Here is a 16,463-nt window from a genome sequence, read left to right as displayed (position 1 = left end):
GTACTGCTAAATGATGACAGATTCAAGCCTGTCAACACTCCAACCACCCGGGCAAGAGCAGTGGAGATGGAAAGGCTGCATGTATTAGCAAGTCAGTGTCGTCAGGGGGAACCTTTAGCACCAGCATATAGGGAGGAAACTTTTCTCAGAATGGTTGAGTGGGCTGAGTCGCAAGGTCATCATTAAGCAATTTTTGAAGCAGTCATCCTATTCTAATCAGCCTTACATTATGTCACTGAAGGTCTGAATTACCAATCATAGCAATTACAAGGTTAGTTATGCTGCAATTAGTCTGTGTGACTGAGGACCTGAGTGGTCATGCATAACAAATATAAGGCAGTTATGCTAAGGAGCCTGAGTGGCCAAGCATAAGACAGTTGTGCTGCAATTAGCCTGAGTGGCTGAGGGCCTGTGTGGCCATGCACAACAAAATATGAGGCAGTTATGCTGTAATCAGTCTCTGTGACTGAGGGCCTTACGGTGGTAAAGGAGGGATCCCTGTCACAAATTAGGGGCATGTTTTTTTTTTTCAAATCATGATTCAAAAGTTTATTTTTATGGCATTTTTTTTACAAGTAACATATTTTCTGTTGCGAACAGAGCACGGTTAGTGCAAATTGCTCGAGCTAAGTAGCATTAATTAGTCCTAAATTTCTTAGAAATTGGTCATGTTTTTTTCAGATATCCCTCACAACAATAATTATGTTTGAATCTGGTGAGTTTGGAGATACCTACAAGGGTGAATGATCAGCGAATTTTTTCACATTTAATTGTAAAATACAGTAAAAATGATTAATTGCACTTCGTTGACAACTTGTAACAGGAGTCTGTTCAAACAATAGCAACATTTTCTGTAAGTTGTGATACGTACGTAAGCTACCATTACATTCTCAATTTTCAAGAAAATTTAGTCAAGATTCATGATAAACAAAACAATAGGAACGTGGATCACGCAAGACTATCAATAATTCACAGATCACAAGCACATTTCAGCTCTTTTTATATGTAATGCACCTTTTCTTTTCTCGAATGATGCCTCGTGCAGAACCCCTTTACCACCTTGTTGCCATGCATAAGACGTTATGCTGCAATCAGCCTTTGTGGCTGAGGACCTGAGTGGTCATGCATAACAAAAATAAGGCAGTTATGCTGCAATCAGTCTGTGTGACTGAGGGCTTGTGTGGCCATGCATAACAAATTGCTATGCTATATCAGTCTATGTGGCTGATAACCAATTCCCAATGGTTTAGCAAGTGGCCTTCATGGCCATTAGGCCATTCTGGTTTCTGTTTCTGACTAAATATGTCTGCAGATAGCATGTCAGGTGATATGTGATGACAAACATGTTATGTAAGATGATAGAAATTCATGTGAAATAAAGATTGCACCATGATTTCAAGTCGGTATTTGGTTCTAATTACCCATTGTGTTACATGTACATTATTTATGTCAATATGTTAACATGTTAATAAGTAGGTTCCAACAAAATCCTTTTGAAGTCCATGGTATGGTTATATTGATTTTTTTTCCAAGAGAATTCATTTTTGTGCAGTGTCTACCCAGATGTATTTCTGGTTCAATTATCTCTTGGGAATTGGCCTCATATTATGTTTGCATCTTTGATTTGGGCTTAATTAAAGATATTCACAATTCTTTTAAAAGGTCAAAATAATTTTTGGGCTTTATACATTGAGGACAATTTAATGCATAGAATGTACTCCAAGTCAAAAAGCAAAGTTCTCAAATAAATAGATACCTTTACAATAATTATTGTGACATCTATATATTATGGTTCTCAATTTCAGCAAGTGTGAAGTAAAATTTGAGACCATTCAATAAATTTGTCAATGAAGTCACAAATCCAACAAGAAGTTAAGTTGGAGACATTTAGCCTGGCAACAATGAGTGAAGGTGGTGCCTTCATGAGACCCCCGCCTTCATGTGCGGATAATATGTGGCGAGGTCAGGAAAAAGATCTTTAAAAAGGCCATGGGGGACCAGGAATCCAGTCTCATTTGGATATGTATTTTTCTATTTCATTACCACAGTGCCCTATTGAATTAATGGTGATTAGTGCTCACACTTAAGAGTAAATAGTTGTTATTATGCTTGAATATGATTAAGTCTATCAGGACATTCATGTCACCTTGTATGTCATCCTCATTTGTGATCTCACAGTCCTGTTATCTCAATAACTTCTTATTAATTATTCAAAATAATGATTGGTCACACATAAAATTGTCGTAATCTGGACAGAATGTCACACAACAAAAGACTACCGGGGTATGTCATTCAATTGGTGAAGAACAGATGAATAAGATATCACTGCAGCTAATCTTCAGCGCTAGGCCCTGGGAATACCAACTGGCCCCTGATGTCTTGCTTCGCCCTTGTGTGGCAACAAAATCTTATAATTGTTCAATACTTCCTGAGCTTTTATTTGTTAGAGAATTTGTCATATAGCATTGCCTGCATTCAAACACCAATTATAATCAACCTTTGATGCATGTATACCAGCAACACTTTAGATCAAAATGTGACTTGCACTGATAAACAACTTGCATGTGTCCTTGAAGAACATTTCCAGTTGTGAATTAAGTTGAATTTGACTTGAAATCGAAAACTTTATAATAAAAACACCTAGTTCGTTACTTTCAAAACAGACATGTATTAAAAGAAATAATACATATATATTTATCAAGCTTTTTGATAGTTATTGATGATGTTTAGTGGTCACCAAACATTGTATTTATAATTCATCACAAGTATGCATAGCAATAAATGTTTTGGTCATACTGTACCCAGTAAAAGACATTGAACCTGTTTCAGAAGCAAGAGTAGTTTAAAAATACATATGTGACACTTATTGCTAAAGCAAATCAAAAAACAAGTTTGTGTATCTAAACATCCTAGAACAAGAAGAGCATTTGTTTCTCAATATCTGTACACACTGTTTAGAACAAGTGAACATGTCTTGCTCATTTCATTGATAGTCTCCTTTGCAGCTGGTTTGTAAACTGTGTGTTTGCAGCAATTTAAAGATCATTTCAAGTCTGTACTGTGCACATGCTCTTATTCATTTAAGGGGATGGCTCTTAACTATCAAACTGTTGCTATGGAGCCCTTCAAATAATCACTTCTCAATACCCTTTTACTCTACAGTTACCATTTTCTGTCAATTGTGTTCAGTTAATGAAAAATGATGGGATGGTTCCCATCCGGTGAAAAAACCATGTCTATCTTTGTTTCCTGTTTTTCACAGAAATGCCCAGCAGAGGACTGGGACTAGTTGCACATGCACACCCTGATTGAAGTGATGTCAGATTTCCATTCAAAAAGTTATTTCACAGAACCTCCAATGCAATCTTCTTGCAGGGTTCTTTGACTAGAAAGTTCCCTTATATAACCATTGTCTTTCTGTAGTTACATGTCAGTGTCATCCCCCTTAATGTGTCTCAAAATGAAGCAGGTTGCAAGTAATTATTACTTATCTGTTTTGCTCTCATTGAAAGAGACAACTTTATAGGGGTAACAAGCATACGAAATGTCAAGCATTTCAAATGTCTCAAAAATAACGTAACTAAAAACACTTTCTAATAAATAAATCTCAACTACAAAATACCCTACCCTCATATCTTTGGAACCCAAACTTGTACAGAAACACTGTCTGACTATGTTATTACAACCAAAGAGGTTTTCAAGACTTTTTGAGTGAGAACCACAACATTTTCAAGGCTGCTGCCTAAGAAAATTTTAAAGGGGCCCTCAGAGCTAAACGCTGAGAGCTTAGGAGCCCAATGTATGAAGTGAAAGGTGTTGCTGTGAAAAATTAAGGCGCCCAGAGCTATTCTGTGGGAGCCCCAGGCTACCGGGCTCCTGTTAGGCAACAGCCTTGATTTTGATATGTTGCGTGACCAGAACAGAATGAAGCCTAAAACTCGAGCAGTGTACACATCTGGATAAAGGAAACGCTACTGACGGTGAGTGATGGCCAAGGTCCAAAACTCTTCAAATTATTATTATTATTTTTTTCAAATTGCATTATTTTAATGCACACTTGGGGCCTAGGGTGAGTTGTGCATGCACAATAACAATTTTTGAATTACACATTTCAGGTGCAACCATTATTTTAAATTACACAAGTCAGTCACTGTCAAATGAAGAAAGAAAGAAAAAAAAACACAAAAATCCATTGGCAACAATGCTTAGTCTGTAGTGTAGAAGGACCCCACTTAATGTAGGTTCACGTCGTACAAATAGCAGAACCATGAACAGAGTCCACAAACAACGTAAGATCAAGCAAAGAAAGGTTTTAAAAAAACCACAAAACAGCGCGTGACCAAAAAATATATTTCGCAAAATTCCGAGAAAATCTCTTCAGCTTCTCAATCAGTACACTGAGGTAAACCCGAATTTTCCATAAAACAACATACTTTGCAAAAAGACTAACTCGGGTAACTTTGTTCAGCATACTCGGGTGACTCAGTGTAAGTATTGTCTATAATTAAGAGAGTTTTGATGTCAGGCAAAAAGACAGCCAAGTTGGATTCTGTTTGTACGTCGAACTATGACGTTTTCAGTCTTGTTTTTAATAGTGATTGTTGAATAGAAAATGTCTTGATTTTCCAACCTTTGTAAACTCTTCGTTCAGTTTTGATCATTCCAATCATCACAACCTGAATAAATACCATAACAGATTTCCCATATTGAAATGTTTGTTGCATGAATTAGCCTTTTGTCCTTACGAAAACCTTGTAATTTTCGCGACTTTTGTTGCTGTCCTCAACAGGGCGTTCGTACTTTTACGACTTTATCCCCCAGGCGTTTGTTGTGAGAAAAATAAATGACGTCAAGACGCAAATGGCACTTCCTTCCCAGGTTATTATATCCTCATCTTCGTTGCCTGATCTGGGGAAGAGGGTTCGAGTCTACAAATTATACTACTACTACTATTGATCCGTATTAAAAGTCAGAACGTCAGCACACCAAGGTTTACAAAATTCTCAGGTATGGTGACAATGGACCCAATATTAAGTGAAATGCAGCTATTTACAAATGTCAAAATTTACATAGAAATGTATGGCCATCCGTACGCTGCGTCCGTTTGAACAAAAATTGCGTTCATAACTGCGAGGATCATAGCTTCATTTGAAACATTTAATTCTTTGTAAATTTGGATGTATTTAAATGGCTGTATCTCAATCAAAATTAGCCCGATTATCGCAAAACTGTGTGCTCTTTCTGACTGAGGATAATAGTTGCTAATCCCATAATTTACATATTCCTAAGTCCTCTCCAGCTTGAAGATCGCAGCCTGAGCGGCAGGTTAGTTTTTGTTCGATTAAGACAACTAAATGGACGGAGCTTTGGTACGATCATCGAAGCTATCAAAACGATGATGAACTGCTTTGAACATATATCTGCGAAGTGGAAGAAAACCGGAAATTTGTGGTGGTGGACAAAACACTGACCCCAGTTCATGGACTACCCTAAAATGGGCTAACCCTTAAAACTAACATTTCGAATGAGTGCTATTGAAAGAAGTGAATTCATTATAAAAATTAATTACACTTTCATTGCACATACCTACCTTTTTCTTTTCGTGCACATGGTACTGTCAATGATGTAATCGACCATCACAACAATAACATTATTGAAAGTTGACCTTTTTAAAATGGCTGCTTAGACTTAAATACTGTTGATCAACACTTTTTAAAATGGGTGTTTGGTATTTGGTAAGCACTGTTTGAGACGTTGCTTACATTGTGCATATAGACAAACAGTACTCATTTGAAATAGTATTTATAGGGTAGTCCGTTTGGGTAATCAATGGACTGGGGGTCAGTGTTTTGTCCAACACTGGAATTTATAGCAGGCTCGCATAGTCAGGTTAACTTGACAGTAGAATTGGCTAGTTTTTATTTCGTTTCCCAGACTAAATGCTGCTCAATTGCTTAATTTCCTTGACAGCAGTACTCATCCATTATGGATGTAATGATGTCTACTGTCAGGGGCACCCAGAGACGGCTTTCTCTCAAGTGCTTTGAACACTCTTCTAAGTTCTTCAAAGTACTTTTAAAGCTTTGTAGGTTCATTTTAGGCCACGTTATAAATTTCTTTTCTGTTCTGTGTTTATTCTAGGGGAGCTTGAAGGCTCTCAAATTTATGACAGGCCTTCTGATATTACGCGATGGTGCGATTTCGCACAATCGACCTCAAATCGCATCCGATCGCACAATTCACGAAATATCGCATAATTCATAAAGGACGCACAAAATTCATAAAATGAAAAATTTACTGTGACTGTTACATGAATAGCTAACCTTAGGCCTAATTAGGCCTAAAGAAACGTTTTTAGGCCTAAGGAGGCCTAAAGAAACGTTTTTAGGCCTAATTAGGCCTAAGGTTAGCTATTCATGTAACAGTCACAGTAAATTTCAATCTGCAACCTGCAACCTGCAACCTGCAAAACTAACCTGCCGAGCCTGAGCACGAGCATCCATTGTTCGATTAAGACAACTAAATGGACGGAGCTTTACGATCATCGAAGCTATCAAAAGACGATGAACTGCTTTGAACATATATCTGCGAAGTGGAAGGAAAACCGGAAATTTGTGGTGGTGGACAAAACACTGACCCCAGTTCATGGACTACCCTAAAATGGGCTAACCCTTAAAACTAACATTTCGAATGAGTGCTATTGAAAGAAGTGAATTCATTATAAAAATTAATTACACTTTCATTGCACATACCTTGTTTATTTTCGTGCACATGGTACTGTCAATGATGTAATCGACCATCACAACAATAACATTATTGAAAGTTGACCTTTTTAAAATGGCTGCTTAGACTTAAATACTGTTGATCAACACTTTTTAAAATGGGTGTTTGGTATTTGGTAAGCACTGTTTGAGACGTTGCTTACATTTTGCATATAGACAAACAGTACTCATTTGAAATAGTATTTATAGGGTAGTCCGTTTGGGTAATCAATGGACTGGGGGTCAGTGTTTTGTCCAACACTGGAATTTATAGCAGTCTCGCATAGTCAGGTTAACTTGACAGTAGAATTGGCTAGTTTTTATTTCGTTTCCCAGACTAAATGCTGCTCAATTGCTTAATTTCCTTGACAGCAGTACTCATCCATTATGGATGTAATGATGTCTACTGTCAGGGGCACCCAGAGACGGCTTTCTCTCAAGTGCTTTTAACACTCTTCTAAGTTCTTCAAAGTACTTTTAAAGCTTTGTAGGTTCATTTTAGGCCACGTTATAAATTTCTTTTCTGTTCTGTGTTATTCTAGGGGAGCTTGAAGGCTCTCAAATTTACGAGGCCATTTTTTGTATAGTTCACAAAAATCTCATTGTATACTTTCCAAAGTCTGCAGCTGGTATATTTTGATACTCCTAACACATTTTTATCAATCTCGAAATAAAGGAAGAAGTGTTAACTTTTTCAGATCATGAAAGTTCTATTTGAAAATTCCCTAAAGAAAATCCTAGATGATTTACGGCCTATCAAACAGATACTTTAGCAAATCGTTCCTTTAGTTGCCCCTGTACTGTAGCTTGCAACAGGATTTCCATACAGCCTAGCACATTAATTGTGCAGACAAGTTACTGGTGGTCTTGGGATGTACATGTCAAAAAATATGGGATTTGCTCCATCTTACAATTAATCCTTTTATCTTGTTAAGTAAATTTTTCCCAATTAATCAACACACCCATCAATAAAGATACTTAATAGGGGAACTAAATTAGCCAAACTAATTAAAGTTGCAAGCCATTAAGGACTGTGTAGTATAATTTTTCTTCAAATACAAACAAAAAAAGAAAAATCAAAGGCCAGTAAAAACAAATAGTTAACAATTATTTCGTGAGGTTTCTGTGATATGCAGAATGATCAAGGTAGAGGTTACAGTTATGAACAGGAAATAGAAAAAAAACTATATGAGGTAATATGCTTGTTCTCTCCATTATTCTGGGTTACTTTTACTTACTTGTGTGAGAAATGTTGGAAACTTGACCAACTAGTAAAGTTTTTTTGCCATAATTGTTTGTCATCTCGCAATCTGATTGGCTAATCATGCAATGTAATAGCCAATCAGGAAAGCCCATTTTGGAACAAAAACCAATCATATTGTAAGAAAGTTATAGACAACGCTTGCTCTTTCTTCGTGTCACGATTTTGGTCACTCTAAAATAAAGACTTTCTTTGCAGTTGGATATTGTGGTAAAAAACTAATTGAAAGTGGTCCACCATTGTCTCCACTCTTATCGACAATGATGTTTGTCATCACAGTGGTCAAAATTTGTTCTGGACTCACTCAGCTGGGCATCGTAAGTCAACAACATTTTGACCACTGCAATGACAAATATAGTTGTTGGTAAGGGTAAAGACAACGTTGAACCACTTTTGATATGTTAAGTTTTTTCAGAAACCCATAAGGGTTGAAACGTGTAACGCGCGTTCACAGCTTCCGAATATTCAGTGTGAACTGATCGGTTGAATGTTTCAGTGCTAAGTACCATATTTGGAAACCCCTAGCTCTTGTTGTTCCAAATATGGTACTTAGCAAATTGAATATTCGGAAGCTTGTTTCCCAGCACACAAGGGGCCGTTACACGTTTCAACCCTTATGGGTTTCTGGTTTTTTATATAACACAATTTGTGCTAGTTTTCCTTGTCTGTCAATTGTAATATTAGTCATCTACACTGAATTACAAGAGTGATTAAAGAATTCACTAAGACAGAAGTTGCAGACTTTAATGGCACAATATTATGAGCGGAAGGAGATTTACAATGCAAAACAATGGAAACACCTTACAAGGCACTCACATTTAATTTCCTGTTTTTAGTACAAAAGGGAGTAAAAATCAAAACTACTTAAGCTCACATGTACAGCATTCCTAACAACCTACTGACAAGATATGAAATATACCAGTATTCATGGCACAAAGAGCTGTTCTATTTAATTTTTGGTGTCTTTCTGAAAACAATGTATCCAAACTTGAAAAAAACTGGCCAGTTCTTAATCTTTGAAGTTTCAATTCATTTCTATCACCTCTTTCCTTAGCCACGAACAACAACAATTAGTTTCAGTGCACTTTAATGGTCGTTGGCAACAAAACCACAGCATTATTATGTGGTTTTCATTGCTCCAAGGACTTCTTTTAGTGTTTTGAAGTTTGATTAAAATAGTGTGACACTGCCCCTTTAAGCTCAATGTGAAAACATGTTATTAACCTTTGCCTAATTAAGAATCCCATTAGAATCAGACTGTTGAAAAAAGAAAAAAGCAGGCTTAAATGAAGTGTGCAAAATTAAGGAGGCTCGAAAGGGTTTTCACCTGATTTTGCATCTTTACTTGTTTATATCTCTGCTTCTGTACAGTGATTTTTCTTCATTTTTTGCATGTTAGCTTACATTACATGTTAACAAAAACGAATTATTTCTCTGAAAAACTGGCCTACAGAGATTGTTTTCACTATCGCATTTTTTTCAAAAAAGACAATATAATATGTTGATTTTAAGGCTCAAAGAAATGCCTAATATCATTTGCCATGATAACATTATTTTGGAGGAAAATATGTGAGAAATTGTAGGATGGGTACTTAACATCCTGGCCAAATTTCACCTTCATATGATTACCCCAACTGTATCTAAGGACAGAATATGTCTATTTGTTTGAAAAAAGGAGAAACTATTTCGAGCCTCCTTAATCATTGTAATTAATGTCACTTAAAATATAAATTATAATATATTAACATAATTAAGCCTTTTATATCTATAATCAGTAACAGAAGGATGTTACTGATTATAGATATAAAAGACATTTTTTCCCTTCGCGGGCTCATCTTGCTTTTCTGTTGGGAGAAAACATATATACCAGAAAATATGCATTAGAAGTTGCAACAGTAAAAGTTTGTAAATTACTTGCATAACACTTGACAACATTGGACTTGATACAAGAGTACATTAATGTCACAGAATGGTATTGCGTATGAAGTTTGGAAATCAGGCAAACCCAATGCAATACCAGTAATTGACCCAAGGTAATATCCTTAAGTGATATAGTAAAGGTCAAAGGTGGAACAAATTATTCCAAATTTAATTTTGAAGTATTATGCCAAGTAACATTTTTAGGGTTGTTCTTAGGATTTCTATCAAGAAGATAAAAAACAACATTAGGAGATTATGAAGTTGGGTGATAATTAATTTACATCACTACTTGACTTCCATCAAAATATCTGGAAAATGTTCCTGGATAGATGGCAAAAGTAACTGATCTCTGATATTACTGCTAATCAGGTTTTATTGTATTTATTGGTGTGCACACCAAAGCAATTTATGTATAGTACTGTAGCAATAGATCGTATTTTCTCGTTGAAAGACAGTTAAACACACACTTTCCGGTTGTGAAACCTGTTTATGGACTCTATTTATTTTATAATCTCATTTTCATAAATTTTGAACTCAATACCTTGTTGTTTGGCTGCCTTCTGCTGAGGCCTGGGCCTGGGGTGGGACACAAAGACTTTTTGTGCCCCCACCCCCTACAGCGATAACACTGTAATTTTTCCATTTCTATATGAAAGTACAAATAAGAGTAAAGATTAACCCTTTGACGCCCAGGCCGGCCTGAACCAGCCATACTTAGTATTTTACTCTGTCTAACGCCAGAGTTTTTTACTCTGTCCAACGCCACACAATTTTATTTGTCAATGGGGAACCCCTGGGAGTGAGTGGGTTCATCACAATGTCCCCATTAATCCTTTAACTCCCAAGCCGGCATGAACCAACCCCACTTAGTATTTTGCTCTGTCTAACAACAGACGATTCTACTCGTCAATGGCAAATCCCCGGGAATCAACGGCTTGATATTTATGTGTTGAGTAAAAACAACTTCATGATACACTTAGTCTTACCTCCTTCCTTACTTGGGCAGACTTTGGCCATATGGCCAAAACCCTCACAATTGTAACATCCTATAAAGTGGTGGCATAGGTTATTAATGATGTTAACTGGACCGAGAGGACTCAAATTTGGTACGTAATCATAACAGTGATTAACAAGTTCACACCACCACACTATGGGAGTCCAATTTCTTTCATCACGAGTGTGATAATAAAAACACAAGGAATTAGATGATTTGAAGTCCTGTTGCCAATTAATAGTATGTATAACAAACAAAAAAGATCAAGTGAATAGGAAAAAGAAATATTCTTTCTCAGTCTATGAGATGCCATAAAAGGGACTTGTTTAAATTCAACTGCCCTCTTGCAGTGTGCACAATGACACACTTACAGTGCAAATACGCTGTCCTATTAATGCTAAAATCACATTTGAGAAATTTGTAGCTATGTTTTACGTAACTACATATTGTTTTACAACAATTGCTTGCAATCTCCCAATCGCATATAGGCCTTACTCTATACCTAAAGCATATCCAGTGGAATTATGAAATGTACAAAATCAAATGAATTAAGCTTACTCTTTTTCTTTCCTCTGTTGCTGCTTGTTTCTGCAATATAATGGACGTAATCATGAGATGTTATTACAGGATAATGAGACAAAAATGTAATTTGATCATGTTCATAAAAAAGACACTTGCCATTATTCAGCTTTCTCCTTCTGCCATCAGCAAAATAACGGAGATAATGATGCAAAATTTAGATTACGGGCCCTGTCAGAAAATACCGGGTTATTTCTGTCATCGCTAGAGCGATAGCATTTCTAGAGACTTAATTGTCCAATCTACTTTCACTTGAGCAAACAAGTTTGACAGGAGGATTATTCAGACCTCTTTCACAATGGCTGCCAAATAAAATATTCCATTGTTTTAATGCTAATAAGCCTTTCTAGCCTTGTTACGACCAGCAAATGTCAGAAGAATATTTCTTTCAAAACAAAGGCAGTAAGTCTAATTAACATAAATACAAAAGAATGTAAAAGTGGTGGCAATTTATGACCTTAAGGTAAATGGTAAAGTCTGCTATGAGCCTAGAAGGCCCAACAGGCTGGCGTTTATCTGCGGTTACTCTAGTATGAAGCGACTAAGAGTACTTCTACTCCCCCCTGGATGGGATGCTAGTCCATCGCAGGGTTACCCCTAGCACTAAATACGCGGGTACCCATTTAAACACCTGGGTGGAGAGAGCCACCATGAGAGTCAAGTGTCTTCCCAAGGAAAACACAGCACAATGTCCTCAGCTACGACCCAAACCCGGACCACTCAAAGCAGAGTCTAGCACACTAACTATGAGGGCACGGCGCCACCCATATAATGATCTTAACTCAATCTTTAAAGACTAGTTAAACTATACCTTACCAAATCCAAAGTAAAACTAAAGAAAAATTTAACTAAACACCATAAGGTTAAAGTCAAGGCAGCACATCTAAAGCTCACTTATCCAGTGGACTACATCCTGAAACGACTACATACAGAAATAAGTGATCAGGTTTTATTTGTAACAGGGCCAGAATAGACCACTAAGCTAGAAAATGAATCATCCATAAAATGAGCAGTTTTAGTTTTTTTTAACGGTCATATAAATTGCACTTGCCATTTCTCCAGTTTCTCTTTCTGTTCTCTGCAATATAATGGAGATAATAATGCGATGTTACATATAGATCACGGGTCTCTCAGAAAATCATATAGTACCAGCATTTCTAAAGACGTAATTGTTAATCAAATTATGTTTGAGCAAACAAGTTTGAAGGGAGGATAATCTAGCAAATGAACAATTTTATCTGCTCTGAAAGACCAGTTAAACAATACCTTACCAAAACCAAAATCAAACGAAAAGGAAATTTGAACAAAAATAACAAGTATTGAGTCACGGCCGCATATCTAAAGCTTACTTACCGGGCGAACCATCTCCAGAAACGACTATGTACAAAAGTGAAAGAAAAATATCCCTTGTTAAATAGAGGCAGATTCTATGCAGTGTAAGATTTTACAACAACACCATGGAAATAAATCCAGAGCAAAACAAAGGACATAAACGCTCTAAGAATGTTTTTCTTACCCGTTTCGTTGTCCTCCCCATCAGACTTAATAGATCGTTTTTCGTGAGAAAAAAATATTTTGTCAACATTAGTTGTTCATGATTAGTGTTTGAAACATTAAACCAAAAGAAATACTGCAGACTGGCTACAAATAGCGCTGATAAACAGTATTCAAGTCTCAGAACCCATTTCAAATAGCGCTGATGAACACTATTTAAGTCTGAGAACCCATTTTAATACGGTTAGCTTTCAATAAATACTGTTTATCAGCGCTATTTCGCTTGTTCATCACGACTACAAAATACAGCAAGAAGCAAAAATGTAGTTACGAGTTCCTTACCACTTGTCTCCCTGACATGGCTGTTTTTCTAAATTACAAAAGTACAACACTGGCTTTGAAAATAATTGAAAATGTTAAAGTTAAGAAAAAATAAAAGTAATGCATTTTTTTTCAGTTTTGGTTTGCCCATGAAAGAAGATGAACAATGGTTAAAACGTTTTGTTACAAGAAACGATAATGATGAAATTCTTTGCGTATGTTGTTACCAATAGGATATTTCTGAACAGAGAAAACAGCTCTCACCTTTCTTTAGCTGAGTTTGGGCTCAAACTGAAAGCTGAAACAGACCCAAGCGCAACCCTCGGGGCGCAATACTCTTTGCAGCGCGCGTTTTCCCGCCATTTCTACACACTGCAAGGCGCCAAATTTCCTGTAGCATCTCCTATGGGCTATGGCTGCATTTCTGCTCCAATGTAGCCCCCTTGAATACCCGGGGTCTTTTTGAGATTCAGTTCCTCTGGAGACGAAGTTGTCTGGGCAGATCACTCAATAGGGCCGTTTGAACGAGAAAAATACTCTGAAACTTCCATGTACATAAGCGATGGATTACGTGAGACGATAACCGCTGGTATAAATGCTCATCTTTCGTTTTCCTGGCTCACATAAGCCGAGCTTTTGAGATGGTTTTACGCAAGCTTGTAATTTCAAGCCGTTTGCGAACTAATACAGGCAATGCAGGAATCAACTCTTGCAATCGGCACTGAAAATAAGGTCAAATCATTTTGAATCAATTCTCTTGACAAGCATTGCGCATCCTTACTGCACATGCATCATTTCTTGCGTAAATAGGATGAGTATGATCTCGTGCATATTCAAACTACTACCGGTTTTTATTTTGCATATTGAACAAAATGTAATTCTGCATGACATATCCAGAAATGAAGAAGTGTTAAAAAATTTCATTATTAACAGAAAATCTCCTTTACTATGACGTATACAAAACATGGACCCCAGGTCCATTGACCAATCTTGTGGACCCGGTCCATGGACCACCCCTATGGACCACCCCTTATTTTGTAAAGTTACAAGCAGATAAATCTTTGGACGAAAGAGAGAAACGATACTCGCACTTTTCTCGACAATTTAAGCTGCATAGGCTACAATCCATACAGACTACCTTTTCCGCAAAAAAAAAAAAAAAAAAAAAAAAAAAATCTGGTTATGACATCAAGTTGCTGCTCTCATTCTTAACAGGAATGTAGAGCTGTTTTTTGCTTTAGTTATCGGCTACTGATTTAAGCAATTGTCTCTTATAGACACCTATATACCATCCATTTCAAATTGGTGGCTCTAAAGGGATTCGTCTATAATCCGCACTTCAAATATACAAACATTTAATTCATCGAGTCCTTCAACGAAACAAACGAGCCCAACAAATTGACCAGTGCGCCCAACCGTCCTCACATCGCAGGGGTCATGGATTCCACCTGAATTTTTCAGGTGTCTATAAGAGTCAAGTTCTGAAAATGTCGAGATTAGTGCGAGGACCACTGCTCTCCCTCTCTCTCTTTCTCTCTCTCTCTCTCTCTCTCTCTCTCTCTCTCTCTCTCTCTCTCTCTCTCTCTCTCTCTCTCTCTCTCTCTCTCTCTCTCTCTCTCTCTCTCTCTCTCTCTCTCTCTCTCTCTCTTTAGATTCATCAATCCGTATTTACTACGCTATTTCTCTGGGACTTTAAAAAAAAAAAAAACTCACTTCAAGCACTATGACTTCACAAGAGTGGAAGCTCTAACTGAAAATGAACAGTATATTACTTAAAAACAAATATCAGTAGCATATTTATCATGATATTTTGATTAAAACCCAAAGAAGGTAGCAAATACTGAAAGCTTGGCACATCAGTCAAAAATTCCGTAAAATTCCTCATTTAAATCGTATTTCAAAGGTCTTCAAGTCAAAGAACATTTCTGCTCAACCCCTCTGGATTACGTTTATTTTTCCTTTTTTTTCCATATTAATTTTTCAGTCAAAATGTTGCTTGAAGGTATGCATTCGACAGCACTTCAAACCTTAAGATTTTTTTGAGATTCCTGGAAAGATTTTGCTCTTTAAATCCCCTAAAAGCAGCGTTATACATATTTTTGCTTTGGGTAACTTCAGCACTTGTTGAGAGGAACTCTTCCGAGCCATTTGTTTGGTAGCCAATGAAATTTCAGGTAATTTATCTCAAAAAAACGATTACGTAGCAAATACCCGTTTTTGGTCGCAAATACCCAACTTCACTGTATTTTTTTTCTCGCTAACATAACGTAAATAAAAAACTTGATAGCGAAGATAGAAACAGTTCACAAGATCGTACTTGTTTTAAAGCAACCGGCCTTAACATAGAAAACTGTTTTTAAGGCTTATTTCATCCTTTTTTGGCCGAAAAATGGACAAAAATCGCGCTTTTAGCATTAAAAATCCTTGAAAGCGCTTTCTTCTAAAAGTAGGCTGAAAACATGTTAAATAAAACTCCTCCAAATCATGTGCATAACCCTTTGTAGTATTTTATGGCATTTTTCGCCAAAACCTGTTTCTCCGCAAATACCATCATTCCCCACCCCTCCCCCCTCCAACTCAGTAGATAAGGAAATTGCGCACTGTGGTCTTCATGCTGGTTTGTCTGCATATTAGGCGGTGACATCTACTTCATTTTAAGTGAAATTAAAGCAGATGAAGGAGCTTCTTTTCCAGTAAATATCCATAACCCGCCACTCCTTATGGATGTTTAGGGTACCATAAAGACGAAACGTATTTCAAATTAAGGTTTGAAGGGAGCCCACAAGTAGGAGCTTGCTTCTCCCCCGCAAGCCCTCTGAGTCAACCTTTGTGTGTTGGACGCCACGAGTTCTTTGGCGCTGCATGCACTGTTTAGAATAGCCAATCAGAATGAAGTTATTGTCAAACAAAGACATAAATAGCAAAAACAATGTACGCAAATTGATGTAAATGAGAGTCTGCTGGTGAGGTGTTACTTTTAAAAATAGAACAATACGCACAAAGGTTGACACAAGGATATAGTGCATAGGGAGGTTCCTAGTCATGGGCTCCTGGGGCCAGTTTCTTGAAAGTCCCGAAACTTTACGTGCCATTTTTGGGTTTCACAATTCCGTTTGTATCTCAAGAACGGAGA

The sequence above is a fragment of the Montipora foliosa genome, chromosome 5 (genome assembly GCF_036669935.1).
Source record: "Montipora foliosa isolate CH-2021 chromosome 5, ASM3666993v2, whole genome shotgun sequence".
NCBI lineage: Eukaryota > Metazoa > Cnidaria > Anthozoa > Scleractinia > Acroporidae > Montipora > Montipora foliosa.
The sequence above is the reverse complement of the archived record's forward strand: the minus strand, read 5'-3'. Positions refer to the sequence as shown.